Genomic DNA, 15,652 nt, shown 5'->3' with positions numbered 1-15,652 from the left:
AGCTAGTGCACCACCATCAGGGCCCAGTCAGCAGCAGCAGTGGAGTTGTTTCAGGCCTAGTCAGGGCAATAGGGGCTCAAATCAGCAGGGTCGTCATGGTGGTAGATTCCAGCAGCATAGGAGACCCCCATGTTCTAGGTATGGAAAGATGCACCTAGGAATATGCTACATGGACTTACCAATATGCTACGGATGCGGATTGAGGGGTCACATTCAGAGGGGTTATCATTCGTCCCGCCAGGGTGCGGGCAGGGGCATGGCACAGCCAACTAGTTCTACAACTACTGCATCCGTAACACCTCTTCCAGCTCGAGGCACTCCAACACCCCTAGGGCATGGTGCAGCTAGGGGTGCAGCATAGAGTTCTGGAGGATCCAGTCGTTTCTATGCCATGAGGGTCCCCAGAACTCAGAGGCTTATCCAGATGTTGTCACAAGTATATTGATTGTCCAATCTCATGATATATATGCTTTTATTGATCCTGGTTCCACTTTGTCATATGTCACACCTTATGTTGCTATGGAATTTGGGATAGAACCAGAACATCTTTATGAGCCGTTCTCTGTATCTACGCCGGTTCGCGAGTCTATTTTGGCCTGAATTGAGAATGGTCGATTTTGATGTGATAATGGGGTTGTATTGGCTTTATTCTTGTTTTTCCAAGCTTGATTGCCGAACCAGGATTGTTAGGTGCGAATTTCCAAACGAGCCAGTAATTGAGTGGAAGGGTGATGATGTAGTGCCGAAGGGTAGGTTTATTTCTTACCTTAAGGCCATGAAAATGATCAACAATGGATGTATTTACCATTTGGTCCCGGTTACGGACACAGATGCTGAGGCACCTGCACTTGAGTCCGTGCCTGTTGTGAATGAATTTCTGGGAATCTTTTCGGATGAACTCCATGGGATCCCACCAGACAGGGAGATTGATTTTGGTATTGATGTGATGCCAGACATGCATCCTATATATATTCCATCCTACATGATGGCACCAGCAGAATTGAAGGAGCTAAAGGAACAATTGAGAGATTTGTTAGAAAAGGCTTTTATCCGGCCAAGTGTGTCGTCTTGGGGCGCACCTCTCCTTTTTGTAAGAAAGAAAGATGGGTCACTGAGAATGTGTATTGACTATCGGCAGCTTAATAAGGTAACAATCAAGAATAAGTATCCACTAGCAAGGATAAATGAGTTGTTTGACCAACTGCAAGGTGCTAGGTACTTCTCCAAAATTGATTTACGATCCAGGTATCACCAATTGAAGATTAGGGAGTGGGATATTCCGAAAACAACTTTCAAAACCCGATATGGGCACTTTGAATTTTTGGTAATGTCTTTTGGGCTAACAAATACCCCAGCAGCTTTCATGGATCTTATGAATCGAGTTTTTAAGCCATTCCTCGACTCTTTTGTGATAGTGTTTATTGACGATATTCTTGTATATTCACGAAGTCGAGAAGACCATGCCGATCAACTCAGGATAGTTCTGCAAACCCTACATCAGCACTAGTTATATGCAAAGTTTTCAAAGTGTAAATTTTGGCTTGAATCGGTTATATTCTTGGGTCATGTAGTCTCTAGGTTGATCCTCAGATAATTCCAGCTGTGAAGAATTGGCCGAGGCCTATAACTCTAACAGAGATTCACAGTTTCTTAGGCTTAGCTGGATATTACAGAAAGTTTGTGGAGGGTTTTTCTATTCTTACCTCCCCATTGACTAAATTGACGCAGAAGGCAATTAAGTTCCAATGGCCAGATGCTTGTGAAAAGAGTTTCCAAGAATTGAAAGCAAGATTGATTACGACACCGGTGTTGACTCTACTAGAGGGTATAGATGGATTTGTGGTATAATGTGATGCTTCAAGAATCAGGCTTGGGTGTGTATTAATGCAACACGGGTAGGTTGATAGCTTATGCTTCTAGGCAACTAAAGAATCATGGAAAGAACTATCCAACACATGATTTAGAACTTGCGGTGGTGGTATTTGCAATGAAAATTTGGCGTCATTATTTATATGGGGTCCATGTGGATATATTCACGGACCATAAGAGCCTTCAATCTATTTTCAAACAGAAGGATTTGAATTTGAGGCAGAGAAGGTGGCTTGACTTACTCAAGGATTATGACGTTGATATTTTATACCATCCGGGGAAGGATAATGTTGTGGCGGATGCTCTTAGCTGAAAATCTATGGGTAGCTTAGCACACTTGGAGGCATATCAATGGCCATTGGCCAAGGAAGTTCACCGATTGGCTAGTTTGGGAGTTCGTCTTGCGGACTCTAGTGAATGAGGGTAATTATGCGAAATAGGGCTGAATCATCGCTTGTTGTGGAAGTCAAAGAGAAGCAATACAACGATCCATTATTGGTGCAATTGAAAGAGGGGATTCATAAACATATGATCATGGACTTTGCTCTTGGCATGGATGATGGTACACTAAGGTACAAAGGGCGACTATGTGTTCCAAATATGGATGGTCTCCGTGAAAGAATTTTGACTGAAGCTCACACTTCTAGGTATTCCGTGCACCCAAGTTCTACAAAAATATATCATGATATTAAGGACGTATAATGGTGGAATGATATGAAGAGGAATGTAGCGGACTTTGTGGCAAGATGTCCGAATTGTCAGCAAGTGAAAGCCGAACACCAAAGGCCCGATGGGTTGGCACAGAATATAGAAATTCCAATATGGAAATGGGAAATGATCAATATGGACTTTGTGGTAGGATTACCGCACACTCTGCGCAAGTTTGACTCAATTTGGGTGATTGTGGATCGACTCGCGAAATCAGCACCTTTTTTGTAGGTTAAGTCTACCGACACAACAGAGCAGTATGCTCAGTTGTATATCAAAGAAATAGTCAGGTTGCATGGCACCCCAGTTTCCATCATTTCTGATCGGGGAGCACAATTAAATGCTAATTTTTGGAAGAAATTTCAGCAAGGTTTGGGTACTCAGGTGAATCTTAGTACAACCTTTCACCCGCAGACTGACAGGCAGGCAGAGCGGACTATTCAAACGCTTGAGGATATGTTGCGCCCTTGTGTTCTAGACTTCAAAGGTAGCCGGGATGATCATTTATCACTCATAGAATTTTCATACAACAATAGCTATCATGCTAGTATTCAGATGGCACCGTTTAAGGATTTATATGGTGGGAGATGTAGATCTCACATTGGGCGATTTGAAATTGGGGAAGCAGAGTTGATAGGGCCAGACCTCGTGCATCAGGCTATGAAAAAAGATAAAATCATTAAGAAGCGGTTAAAGACTGCTCAAAGTCGTCAGAAATCCTATTCGGATGCTCGTCGTAGGGATTTGGAGGTCAAAGAAGATGATTGGGTATTCTTGAAAGTTCCCCCCATGAAAGGGGTAATGCGATTTGGTAAGAAAGGAAAATTGAGTTTGAGGTATGTCGGACCATACAAAATCATTCAGAGGATCGGTGAGGTGGCGTACAAGCTTGAGTTACTACCTGAGATGTCATTAGTACACCCGGTGTTTCATGTGTGTGTTGAAGAAAGTAGTTGGAGATCCGACACTCATTGTTCTGGTTGAGACTATTGAGGTTAATGAGGAATTGACTTATGAAGAGATTCCAGTTTATATTATTGATCGGCAAGTCCAAAAGTTGAGACACAAGGAAATTACATCCATGAAAGTGTTATGGCTGAACCAACAAGTTGAAGAGGCTATTTGGGAGGCCGAGGAAGAAATGAAGAAAAAGTATCCTTATTTGTTTGAATGACCATGTATTTATAAATTGTGATTTAGGAAAATTATAAGACTTACTTTCTATGAATTTTGTATCATCTGAACAATTGGCGTTAAAGGTGTTCCTTTCTGGAAATATATTGCTTGTGAGGCCACAGTTGGTGTTGTTTTATATTATGTTACGTCATTGAATTATGTATATATGTTAGGATGTGATTCTAGGGCTCTCTGACAGGTGGATAGGCCTAGTTACAAGGAAAACTTTGGAGAAACTTTTGAAAATTTAGGGAGTTAGCCAAATTTGGGGCTTCCGGTGTGTGGTATGAAAACTGAGATGCATAAGATGCTAATAACAAATTTTTGACCCTCATTCGTGGACGAATGATCCTAAGTGGGGGAGAATATAAGGCCCCGTAAAATTTTGCAAAAAAAAAAAATTAATGTTTTGTGGTGCTAAATTGGCTTTACGTGTTGAGTATTATAGAAATTCTTCTTGGGTTGAACAATGCACCGGAAAGTAAAGGAAAATATTTGGCAGAAAAGTGCGTTTCTACGGTCCATTTTGCGACCATAAAGTCACTCTGCGGGCCGCATAATGACCGCAGAAGTGAGGCAGGAGAGGGTCAGTCTGGAGGCAATTATGCTGTCGACTATGCGACCGTATAACTGTTCTGCGGTGCATTATGCGACCGCAAAACAGTTATGCAGACCGCATAGTGACAACCATTCTCTGAATTTCTGTTATCTACTCTGTTATTGCTGGAATGAAATCTGAAATTCTCATGATGTCGATCATTATCAAATCACTCAATCCCTAATTCATGTTTAGTTTACCTTCCTTATTCACCAGTCCATACTTACTTCTATTACTCTAGGGTCAAACTTTTCCTTTTGGTAATCACGTTAGAGTCACGAGCTTATTTTTCAAAATGAGGACATGACTTTATGGCCTATATTCTTTTGTTATCTCAAGGCCTGTCACCTCTCGTTTTTTCCTTCACTTGATTATAGACTCTGTAATACTGTCATTTTTTTTAATCTACCGTTGTCATCTGTGTATCATATCTTACTCATAATGCTTCATTGACTCTCTTCTTATTTTTTGCTAACATTTATGTCTATCACTTTATTCTGAAAATTTCAACGAGACATTCATTCTTTTGCTTTTAGCTCCCCTTTGCTCCATCCAGTGGCTCTTCGGGTTGCTTAACGTTCTCGCTCTACTAGGGACGTGAGCCACACTAAGGTAATATTTATCTCTTCCAGGCTTTCAGTGCCTATCTTTGTAGTACTCATATCTAGCTGTACTATTTTAGAGTGTACCATATGGGTGTCTTACAAGGAGATCTATTAGCACATTTGCAATATCCTTTGGAAATGTCAACTAACGTAAACAAGCTATCCACCATTTTGGGTCGCTTTAACCCCAGCCGGATCCTGATATCCGTCCTTCTCTTATACTACTTTTGTTAGCCCCCATAGGGCATAAATGAGATGGGTGTGGCCAATTGTACATACCTCTGTTATTGTTGAAATATAACATACCTCTATTATATTTCTCTTCATGAATGGTAAATAATGATAATCTTCACTAGCTGGGTACCTCATACCCTTCTTCATCTTGCTTCTTTTACTTGTTGAAATTTGTATCGATCTTCTGAATCTCTCATTGCCTTTCACCATCAGGGTGGATAGATATTCTTACCTTAAGTCTCCTTATTAAGAAGCTTACACGTCTTAGTACGCACATGATCCGCTGAAGACCTTATATTTACCCATCATAGGAATGATGCAAACTCGAGTTCCTCTAACTCAACACTTCCACAGCTATATCTCTTACCAGCCGTCTTTCTGGATGTAGGTATCGTCGTATTATGAATAAGATAGAGTTTAGAAAATTGAGTTCTTAAAATTGAGCTCTACCACACGTTCTAGAGTAAGAAGAAAGAGTGACAATCCTAAATGTCCTGTAGCCTCATGCTTACAAGTGTGGTGCATGATACACCCATAAACAAGACTCTACTAGACACGGCTTGTAGACTCCCTAGGACAGAACTGCTCTAATACCACTTTTGTCACGATCCAAACTGATGGGCCGCGACGGGCACCCGGTACCTTACTCAACCGAGTACTAACGTAACGTATTTTTCTTGTTACATCATCATGGGTAAGTGGGCCAGAAGGGGCATCATGAAATAACTAGAGTAAACATGAGGGAATGACCGACATAGAACAACCCAACCTGATATACTGACTTATACATATGAGTACGGGCCTATAAGGCCAAAATAATCACTCATACACTGGACATAGGCCGACAAGGCCATACAATCTTTCATATACATAACATATGTCTACAAGCCTCTAAGAGTACATAAACTTCATAAGGCCGGGACAGGGCCCCGACATACCAACCAATACATGTGTAAATCATACTAACCAAATAAGCAACTCCGGAGCAAATGGAGCGCAGCAACATCTTCCGCTGAGCTGATAGCCTACTGGAAGGACTCTGAACCTATCTATCGGGACCTGCGGGCATGAAACGCAGCGTCCCCAGGAAAAAGAGACGTCAGTACAAATAATGTACCGAGTATGTAAGGAATGAAAATCAGTAAACAATAGACATGAGAGAATCATGGAGTAAAAGACTCAACATGTATATCTGAATAGCACTATGAATCATTTAATATTATAATGTCATGCATATGCATATAAATATCATACCATGCATGGGTATATGCATTCATAATCATATGAGGGCATCTCATCATATCATCTCGGCCACTGTGGGCAAATCATCAACGTATACCAGTTGATCAGGTAGTGGTGCATATATAACGCCGTAACCTTTTCCAATATCCCATATACATATATATACATATATATACGAGTATATAACGCCATCTGGTCATGGGTCAATGTACATGTATAAATGAATGCAATGCATGAGAAGTACGTCAATAAAACCTTTCGGAATGCCATAAGACCATTATGCCTTTGATTAATATCATGAAGTAAACTTTATCGACTTTTGTATTTTTTGAGAACCGTGAACAAATGATCGAATAATATGACACATGGGGAATCAAGAACATAAGCATCTCTAGCATTTCTATGAATAGAGCCATTTATGAAAGTAGAGCATTTGCTCGTTTCGTTTGTATCGTATGGATCATGCCAAAAGAAAAGAAGGGAGAGCCTTAATATACCTGAGTCGAGTCTCTTGATAATTCCTCTAACACACATTAATTGCGACAAAACATGTGACGGCAAGATCGGAGTAGGGAAAAATCTGTATGATATTCTTGAGAAAGATTGTACTGTACTCCCTTATAATTGCAAAATCTCACGTTGCTTAAGATGCTAAGAAATTATGTTGAATTGCCATGAAATCTTGTTGAATTTGTTGAAGATGCTAAATTTCCCACGTTACTAAGATGATAAGGAAATTTGTATTTAAATTCTTGTTGAAGACCGTAGCTAACACTTTGATATATGAGATCTCTCTTTGAATTAGAGAAATTTTATGCCTTAAATGGTGTGGGTCCACATACTAATGACTAAGCTACAAAAATTCCTCCAAGTGTGCCACCTTTTATGTGACTTTAAGAGTCACCATTTGGCTTGATGTGTTGCCACGTTGGGAGATGTAAATCTTTATTCAAATATTTGAATTAATTATCCACTAATCATTTGATTAACTTGTTAATCTCCCATTAACTAATACTTAACCAATTACCCACATAATTAAGAATTATCTCAAATTACTTAAAATATTATCCACTTTTAGCACACCTTATACCTCTCACTATCATGATCATGTGTTACCTTGTATGGCACTAGTCTAGAAATATCGGGAATTATAGCTCGGACCGTATCTTATCCCAAATTGCCAAACTTTGACGAAACTAATTTTTTTAAGATTCGCTTACCCTCTCTCCTTCACGAATTTACTTATCGCTTGATTGAAATAGCGTGATATTATAATCTCAAAATAATCTCATTCCCGAGCTTACGTCAATTAACTTATGACGAAACTTTAACGTACAAAAATACGGAATGTAACATCTTATTTCCGAGCTTTCATCAATTTATTTATCGCGTACTTTCACGTACAAAAACATGGGGTGTAACAGTTCCTGCGGCTCACTCATCGCATCTGTGACCACTGACTCCCAGGACTAAAGGCGCACATGCGATCCCAGCCTCGCTTCTGTGGGGCCGCACCTGCGGGCTCCCCACCACAGATACGAAAACACCAGAAACCAGCATGACAGAAATTCTTCTAAGTCCAAGCTTTCACCCGTTAAGCACCCGAAACTAACCCGAGGCCCCCGGAACCTCGACCAAACATAACAACCGATTCTAAAACACTATATGACCTCAGTCAAGCCTTTAAACCACATCAAACAATTTTAAAATCACAAATCATCCTCCGATTCAAACCTAAAGAACTTGAAACTTCCAAGTTTGACGATCGATGCCGAAACAAACCAAACCATGTCCGATTGACCCCAAATTTTGCACACAAGTCCTATTCGACATTACGTACCTACTCCAACTTTCAGAATCAGAATCCGACCCCGATATCAAAAATTTCACTACCGGCCCAAAACTCTAAAAATTTGACTCTCGCCATTTCAAGCCTAAATGAGCTACGGACCTCCAAAACACAATCCGGACACGCCCCTAAGCCCCAAAATCACTCAACGAAACTAACAAAATTGACAAAAATTCCATTTCGGAGTCTTCTTCATACAGTTCCGACTACGGTACCAATCATAAGGCTTAAGCTCCTGTTTCAGGGACTAAGTGTCCCAAAATACTCCAAAACCAAAAACAAGACCTCTCGACAAGTCACATAAGTAGAAAAAGATACGGGAAAAATAGTAAATGAGGGGGATGCTACATCAATCTTTCTTTTCTTCTGTGCATTCTCCGCTCCCTTTTCTCAGCATGAATGAGCTTCTCTGGATTCTTTTCTTTCTCTGTAGGTCTCTTCTCCTCCCCCGCCTCATAGCATAAATGAGTGATTTAGGATGGGAAGAAGAAACTTTTAGTCCTCTCTGCAATAACCTCTTCTGTCTCATCAACAGTAATTTGCCCCACATTCATTAGTGTGCCCTCTATGATTGCGCAAACCACCCTTGCCTTCTCAAGTGTAATTTCTATCTCATTATGTGAAGGCATAACTCAAGCACATATAATTTAAAACCAAGTCTTGGCTTTGGCAGTAAACTCAGAAGACTCGATCCTTGAGTGATTTTTATCCAATTTGGCATCTTTCTGCCATCCAAATAATCCACAAACCATTGTGTGCCCAACTCGTTAACTCTTTCCCTGTACACTTTCTTATCAGTATTGGAAAGATCGTAGTATGCATTTATCAATTCTGGATCAAAGCGAACTTCCTTTGTTACATTCCGTATTTTCGTATGTTAAAGTTTCATCGTAAGTTAATCGACGTAAATTCAAGAATGAGATGTTTTTGAGAATATAAGCATTATGTTATTTCAAACAAGTGATGAGTAAATTCGTGAAGGTAAGAGGGTAAGAAAATCGAAGAAAATGAATTTCGTTGAAGTTTGACATTTTGAGATAAAATACGGTCCAAGCAACAATATCCGGTATTTATGAACTAGTGCCATACAAGGTACCACATGACTATGATAGTAAAGTGTATGAAGTGTGTTAAAAGTGAGTAGTATTTTAAGTAATTTGGAATAATTCTAATTATGTAGAATTATTGAATTAATAGGGGATTAACAAAGTTGATTAAGGAAAATGGGGTTAATATTTGAATAAGAGTAAGGGCTCCAACGTGGCAGCCCATGAGATTGGAGAAAGAACCCATTTGTGACTCTTAAGTATATGGTAAGGTGGCACATTTTGGAGGATTTTTTGGTGACTTAGTCACCCCTAAAGTGGGGCCCACAAATATTAAGAAAAGAGATTTTCATATATCTTGTAAGTAAGACACTTATGTTGCTAAGCAACTGGTGAAAGTCTCAAACAAGATTTCATATGAATCTTTTACAAAGTGAGATAAGAAATCGCTCACATCTTTAAGGAATGCTTATGTCTCTACAAAGTGAGGAAAGAAAGCTTCAGCAAGTATGATACAAATTTTGGCATGGCAACGTGAGTACTTCATCAAATTCATACAAGACTATAAAGTAACATATGGAATTCAAAGATTTATATGATCCCTTACAATGCTTATGGCAACGTAATTTGCTTCAAGAATTCCATACGAGGTTATACTGCGTAATAGCAGCGTGAAAGGTAATTCTAAGAGAGCACGGTATAATCTTTCTCAAGAATAACACACGGATTTTTCCTTACCTCAATCTGCCGTTACGTGTTATCGCAATCGACGGGTGTTAAAGGGATTGTCAAGAGAATTGGTTCAGGTATGTTAAAGCTATCCCTTCTTTTTTTTTTGGCATGATCCATACAATACAAAGGAAATGAGCAAATGCACAATTTCCATAAATGACTCTATTCATAGAAATACTAGAAGTTCCTATGTTCTTGATTCCCCATATGTCTTATTATTCTATCGTTTGTTCATGGGACTCAGAAAATACATAAGTGGATAAAGTTTACTTTATGATATTAATCAAAGGCATAATGGTCTTATGACATTCCGAGAAATCTTATTAACGTAATTCTTATGCATTTCATACATTTATACATATACCAATCCATGACAAGATGTCGTTATATACGCGTATATTATATGTATATGGGAAAAGGTTACAGCGTTATATATGCACCACCACCTGATCAGCTGGTATACGTTGACGATTTGCCCACAGTGGTCGAGATGATATGATGGGATGCCCTCAGAGGCTTGATGATGTTATGAATGCATATACCTAAGCATGGTATGACATTATACGCATATGCATGACATTGTAAATATTAATGATTCACAGAGTTCTTCAGACTTACATGTTGAGCCTTTTACTCCATGTTTCTCTCATGTCTATTACTTATTAATTTTTATTCCTTACATACTCGGTACATTATTTGTACTGTCGTCCCTTTTGCCTGGGGACACTACGTTTCATGCCAGCAAGTCCCGATAGACAGATCGAGAATCCTCCAAGTAGGCTATCAGCTCAGCGGAAGATGTTGGTGCGCTCCATTTACTCTGGAGTTGCTTGTTTGGTCAGTATCATTTAGATATATATTGATTGGTATGGCGGGACTCTCTCCTGAACTTTATGATAATTATGTATTCTTAGAGGTTTGTAGAAAGATGTCATGTATACGAAAGATTGTAAGGCCTATGTTCAGTGCACGAGTGCTCATTGTGGCCTAATAGGCCTGTATGTCAAATGTATAAGTTTTTATATCAGAATGGGTCGTTTTATATTGAGTATTCCCTTATGTTTATTCTAGTTATCCCATGACGGCACGTTTGGCCCATTTGCCAATGACAGTACGAAAAGAATGACATGTAATATTGGTACTCGATTGAGTAAGATACTGGGTGCCTGTCGTGGCCCATCGGTTTGGGTCGTGACATCCTTGCCCCTGACAGTGACAATCAAATCATTCTTGAAGTCGGTCTCTGAGGAATTCACATAAAATACCCTTGTCACTTCGTGATTAGCTTTTTTTGGTTCCTCAGCAAAGCAAATCCATCCACTCAACACCAACCTTTCATAGAACGCAGGCCATTGACCTTCAAGGTCAGCCAAAAGAATACCTTTTTCCTTTATAATGCTTCTACAAAATTGTTTGTCATAGCGGTGGGAACATCTTAGTGATGAGAATGTGTCCCGATCCAAGTACTCCTCTTGGAAAACTTGGTCGGTATATTCTTGAACATTTTCATTTGATGCCGAAGCCATTTTCAAGCTTAATCTACCTACAAAATGAGTTATCATTTTAAACACTTGTATAGACACTTAAAGAACTATGTTATGATGAGTTTAGGCCAAAGAAAGGGATCAAAAAGCTTCCAGATCAAAATTGACAGAGCTACCATTTTGCTGCCCGGAGGTTTAAGAATCGCGCTCGCACAATTGACCATTGCGATAACGATGAACATTTTTATTTTTAGCATACCTAAAGCAACGCGATCGCGGAAAGGGCACCATGATTGCAAAGGGCGATTTTCATTCTCAGCTGAATTAGACTTACGCAATCACAGAATAGGGCATCGCAAAACTCTTCTTCCCCGCCTAGAAATAGTTCTTTCAAAAATTTCATCAAGCACAAGATAGGCACTGGATTTTAATAGCAGTTTCACATAATTAAAGCTCGGATCTATCTCAAACATTTTAAGAATTAATGCTCAATCATTCAACCAACCTCACCCAGCAAGCAAACATATAAAGTACACAAGATTTCCACATCAAACATTAAACTCAAGCCCTAAAACCTCAAGAAATTGCTGCTCTTCGACCATTTCACACCAAACAAAGGAGAAAAAAAAAAGAAATTAAGAGATAAGAGAAAAAGCCACATACCTTGAGAGTAATGAGTGAATATTACAATAGAATTGAAGCAAAAGGAGAATGTTGAGATGATTTTGGGGTTATAGGATTAGGAAGAACCGTTTCTATTTTTGGAAGAAGTGGGTTCGATTTTGATCTCCAGTGCTTTAACATTGGGGAACTTACCTAGGTGGGTCGCGATCACGGTTGATACATGTGTTTGCAAAGAACAAAAATATTTTCCAGAGACACGTGATCGTACTTCTATCTTTGCGATCATGAAGAATTTGGGAAATTACATGTTCTTCGCGAACTTGTGACTCTGCTCGCGAACGCGCTAAGCTGCAGTTTTCTGCAAATTTAGTAGCTCTGGATTGGGACTGTCCGGACCACCCGACCTGCCCAAATCAACTCCAAAAAATGTGAAACTTTACATATTAATCAAAAATAATATACTAATCTATTATAAAAAGAAGATTTCAAAAACGAATTAAAAATTTAAAAACGATTGGTTGCCTCCCACCAAGTGCCGAATTTAACATTGCGGCACGACACGAATCAACTTTTCCAATTTTCTCTCCACTTGGAGAATATGAATTAGGCACTTAACTTTGACTCAAGTTTGTGACCACGAACGACATGAGGTGGTAAGTTGATAAAAAAGCCGAATGTCAAAATATACGGCTCTTGCCTTTCATCTTCTCATTCCCTCATCGATTAATGTGGTTCACATATCATTTAACCACATAGCTCCAATATCGAAAAATTCTTAGAATGAGACATCAAGCCTTCAAATTGAAATTTTGCATGAATCTTGACATCCCCTTTTTTCCCCGAACTAGAGTCAATTTCAACGATGTTTTTGATTACGTCGGTTGATGCTAATTACAATTTTTTTTCGGCATCGCCAACAAGCATGTAGTGGTTGGCAGATGTAGAATTCTTGATTCAAGCTGTAAACTATTTTGGAGACTATTTTTCAAGATCTCCTCTAAGGCTTTTTGCTCTTTATTTTCTACTTCAAGTAGGCACTTCATCATGAGTTTGAACTCTCCATTTTACCCATACTTATTTTCTTCAACTTCAAAAACCCTATAAATATCAAAATCCAAAGTAGAATCGTCATAGTAGGGGTTCGGGGATGGGAAAAACAATCAAGCACAATTACCCAAATGGCCATTTTGACCACCACACCTATCACATATACTCCACTCATAGGTTTGAGATTATGTGCACAGTTCGTCCCTGGGAGAATGGGTCATCAAAGTATGAACAACTACCATCCGATCAACTTTTATTTTTTGATGCCATTTCATAAACTAATAAAATAAACAAGAAAAAAAACAAGAAAATAAATAAAGACAAGAAAGATATCTACACAAATATTCACAAGTAAGCACGTACTCTTACTTCTCAAGCAATCTAAATGCACCAAATTGTTCCTCGGCAACATCGCCAATTTTGATAACGCCCAAATCTACTCCTCAAAGAGTAAGCGGACATGGTTGCATGCAATATAAATTACTCAACTATGAGTCGAGGTCGAATTTCACAGAGAATAATATGTAGGCGATTTGGCAAGTAAGAGAACTTTTGCTTATTATGCTAAGCTAAGCACTAAAAAGGGTTTTGAGAAAGTATTAAAAGTAATGGTAAAATTTAAACTAACCAAGAAAGCAAGTAAAATGATCAATGGCTACAAGCATTGAAACAAGGGGATTAACACTCAAGTAACAATCCAATGTATTTCATGATTTTATAAATATGAGCGAGTTTATGTTAATTAGCCTCGGATAATAATTCTACATTAGCTACTTACGAAGACTAACAAAATATTCTAATTGAATTATCCCTAAAACAATTAAGATGATTAAGTGCATTTGAATGCGGCTACAAGTAGTTTAATCCTATCCCTCTCAAGTTCTTGTTAATTGATCTTTCACAACCCCGAGTTGTCTTTTTCAAGATTAATTCAAAGTTAATGGGTGAGCCATAGGTATATCTAACCCTTTTGAAAAAAATTAAAGAACAAGAATAATTAAAGAAACAATAATTGTAACGACCCGACCGTTTGTTTTGAGTATTTGCACTTCGCTCAGTAGTTTGGGGCACGAGTAGCCCCGTATGATGTATTATGACTTGTGTAAATCATCAGTTTTAGTTTTCAGGTTATTCGGAATTTGTTACACCAATATTTTTGTACGTGAAAGTACGCCATAAATAAATTGATGAAAGCTCGGAAATGAGATGTTACATCCAGCATTTTTGTATGTTAAAATTTCATCGTAAGTTAATCGACGTAAGTTCGGGAATGAGATTATTTTGGGATTATAAGTATTGTGCTACTTCAAATAAGTGATAAGTCAATTCGTGAAGGTGAGAGGGTAAGTAAATCGAAGAAAACAAGTTTCGTTGAAGGTTGTCGATTTGGGATAAAATACGGTCCGAGCTACAATATCCAGTATTTATGGATTAGTGTCATACAAGGTATCACATGACCATGATAGTAGGGTACATAAAGTGTGTCAAGTAAGTAGTATTTGAAATAATTTGAGATAATTTTTAATTATGTGGATAATTGGTTAATTATTAGTTAATGAAAGGTTAACTATTTAATTAAGAAATGGTTGGGTAAGACTAACCCTCCCCCACGTGGCAGCACCCCTCCATCCCCATGTATGACTCATAAGTCATTAATATATGTGGCAAAATTAAAGATGTGAAAAGTGGTCAAGTGTTATAACGTGAGTCATATATCATTTTAGAAAAAGAGAACCATTATATGTCTTAAAGACATGAGAATCACATCTCTATTCTTAAAAATGTGAGATTTCAAGGCTCTTCAGGAATTTAAAGTATGATATTTCATAGCGTCTTCAACACTTCAAAAATCCGATATTTCAGAGCACCTTAATTAACTTAAGATTTTGCAATATTAAGGTAATACGGTATAATCTTTCTCAAGAAAATCGACTTAGGTATGTTAAGGCTATCCCTTCTTTCTTTTGGCATGGTCCAAATGATACAAATGAAACGAGCAAAATTTGCAACTTCCATAAATGACTCTATTCATAGAAATACTAGGGGTGTCTATATTCTTGATTCTCCATATGAATTATTATTATATCTTCTGTTCATGGGTCTCAGAAAAATACGTATTTTATAAAGTGTATCCGACACGCATATTATTTTTATGACATTCCGAGAAATCTTATTAACGTATTTCTTATGCATTTCATGCATTTATACATATATATTGACCCATGACCAAATGGCGTTATATACGCGTATATTATATGTATATGGGATATGGAAAAAGGTTACGGCGTTATATACGAACCACTACCAGATCAGCTGGTATACGTTGATGATTTGCCCACAGTGGCCGAAATGATATGATGGGACGCTCTTAGAGGCTTGATGATGTTATGAACACATATACCCATACATGGTATGACATTTATACATATATGCATGAC

At 38.4% G+C, this 15,652-nt stretch overlaps 1 long non-coding RNA gene across 1 annotated transcript in view; it reads right to left on the bottom strand.

Moving 5' to 3' along the window:
- Positions 1-12,669, bottom strand: part of LOC117278371 (uncharacterized) — a 75,671-nt gene extending 63,002 nt beyond the window's left edge. Inside the window, exon 1 of the long non-coding RNA XR_011411616.1 lies at positions 12,207-12,669. This is a non-coding gene — a long non-coding RNA (uncharacterized lncRNA). The remainder of the gene's footprint in view (positions 1-12,206) is intronic.
- Positions 12,670-15,652: the final 2,983 nt, after the last annotated feature.

Source organism: Nicotiana tomentosiformis, chromosome 10, assembly GCF_000390325.3.
Source record: "Nicotiana tomentosiformis chromosome 10, ASM39032v3, whole genome shotgun sequence".
In the NCBI taxonomy this organism is placed as follows: Eukaryota; Viridiplantae; Streptophyta; class Magnoliopsida; order Solanales; family Solanaceae; genus Nicotiana; species Nicotiana tomentosiformis.
Note: the sequence above shows the minus strand (reverse complement) of the source record. Positions and strands in the feature narration are given on the sequence as shown.